The sequence below is a fragment of the Brassica napus genome, unplaced genomic scaffold, assembly GCF_020379485.1.
Source record: "Brassica napus cultivar Da-Ae unplaced genomic scaffold, Da-Ae ScsIHWf_530;HRSCAF=796, whole genome shotgun sequence".
Classification (NCBI taxonomy): Eukaryota; Viridiplantae; Streptophyta; class Magnoliopsida; order Brassicales; family Brassicaceae; genus Brassica; species Brassica napus.
Window position 1 is genome coordinate 22,501 of NW_026016598.1, and position 2,500 is coordinate 25,000.

Below are 2,500 nucleotides of genomic sequence, written 5' to 3' on the forward strand. Positions count from 1 at the left end.
TCCTGGCCGAGGCAAACAATGAACTCCTACTAAAGAGTAACGGAGTTAGACCGGCCGGGACAGCACCACCACCCGAAGCCCATGAGGTTGAGAAGAAGGATCCCAATGAGACATACTTTGTCCAAGACAAACAAGAAACCATACGGCAATAGCCGTGGTGGGTTCAAGAGGCTGACGTGACAACTCAAACGGCCGAGATGGCTACTCACCGGCCGGAAAGAAACCACAATAACCGTGGTCGTGGTTCCAATTACGGCCGGGTCGAGGCAGCTACGGCCGCGGACGAGGTGGCATATCCAAACCATCTTACACGTCCAACAAGTCTCTATGCCATAGATGCGGGAGTGACAATCATTGGCAAAGAATTGTAGAACTCCGAACACTTGTGCGACCTCTACCAAGAGAGCATCAAGAACAAGAATCCGGAGGCAAACATGATCCAAGAAAACGTCATGAGGACAAGGGATATGGGTATGATGCTGACAATGAATCCGACAAGGATAACCAGATGACCTAATGGATTTGAGACATCTGATTGTCTCAAGGAGTTTCGAATCACATTGTCTTATTGCTTTATGTTTTTGATTTGGTGTTTTTATTTATGTAATGGAATTTTAATAAGAAGAGTTTTAAAACATCTTATGAAGTCTCTAAGTTTAGAAATTTTTTTATGAATGAATGATGAGATGAGTATACTTGTGGTGGATAGTGGCACAAGTCATACATACTTAAGACAAAAGGTACTTCATAAATCTCATAATGCAAAGCGCAAAGGTACATACCATTGCGGGTGAGGCTACCTGATTGAAGGTCACGGCCAAGCCTATGTGATGATGCCTAATGGCACTCACCTAGAGATCAAAACCGCCCTGTATTCCCCAAGCTCTAGAAGAAGCTTATTGAGTTTCAAGGACATAAGGTTAAACGGTTTTCACCTGAAACATGGGAAGAAGGAAACAAAGAATTCCTTAACATAATTTCGATCACCAAGGCAATAAGAAGATCCTAGAGACTATACCTCAATGCGTACTGGTCTATACTATGCACGGATCAGTATGATCGAGGCAATGCCTCCGAGCTATTCACTTTATGGCATAACCGGCTTGGCCATCCCGGAACAAGCATGATGCGAAAGTTGATAATGAATTCACAAGGGCACATGATCAAAGAGTTATCCCATATAAGAATCTCACATGTGCAGCATGTGCACAGGGAAACTCATTACTAGGCCATCACCAGCCAAGGTTAACAAAGAAACCTTAAACTTTCTGGAAAGGATTCAAGGAGACATATGTGGACCAATACACCCACCTTGTGGGACGTTTAGATATTTCATGGTCCTCATTGATGCATCGACCAGATGGTCGCATGTCTGCCTACTATCCACTAGGAACCTAGCCTTTGCACGGCTCCTTGCCCAAATGATAAGGCTGAGAGCACACTTTCCAGATTTCCCTCTTAAGACTATACGTCTAGACAATGCTGGTGAGTTTACGTCCCAAGCGTTAATGAATATTGCATGTCCATGGGGTAAGAATAGAGCACTCCGTGGCACATGTCCATACACAGAACGGCTTTGGCCGAATCATTCATTAAACGGATCCAGCTGATAGCCCGGCCACTGCTTATGAAGTCTCAACTTCCGGTATCAGCATGGGGACATGCGGTTTTACATGCAGCAGAACTGATTCGCATCAGGCCATCTAGTGAACATATATATTCACCATCCCAACTACTTACGGGTCATGAGCCAGACGTGTCCCCCATCAAGACATTCGGATGTGCCGTCTACATTCCATTGCTCCACCACAGAGATAAGATGGGACCACAGAGGAAGATGGGAATATACGTAGGATATGACTCCCCAAGCATCATCAAGTATCTGAGCCAACAACCGGTGATTGTTAAGGCCAGATACGAAGACTCACAGTTTGATGAGTCCACATATCCGTCCTTAGGGGAGATAACCGCCGGTTGATTTCAAAAGATTTAGAATGGTTTAGACCATCACCTCTTGGCAAGATCCTCGGACTAGAGATTGTGATCTAGAAGTCCAAAAGATTATACATCTACAAGAGCTAGCTAACAAATTGCCAAAGCATTACTGACCCAAATAGAATGACACTATCACACAACCCGGCTTGTAATGCACCCATAATTGAACGTCCAAGAAGGACAATGTCAAGTGGCTACAGAGTCTAAGCAACGTTTAAAACGTGGTAGACCTATTGGTTCCAAAGACAACAGCCTCGGACGTCCAAGAGAGGTGCTGGATCCGAGAGCATCAAAGAACCGTCCAGGACATAGATGGACGGTCGAGCCGACCAGGACGGTCGAGCCATGCTTACCGCCACCCCGATGATCCGGGCCGTTCCTCAAAGTGAGGTCCGGGACGCTGGGCTTCACGGGACCGAAGAGCCGGACAATCAGAGATCTCTATAACCATGTAATTGTCCAGGAAACAATCCAAGAGAGAAAGAGAGAGAGGAGCCAATGCATT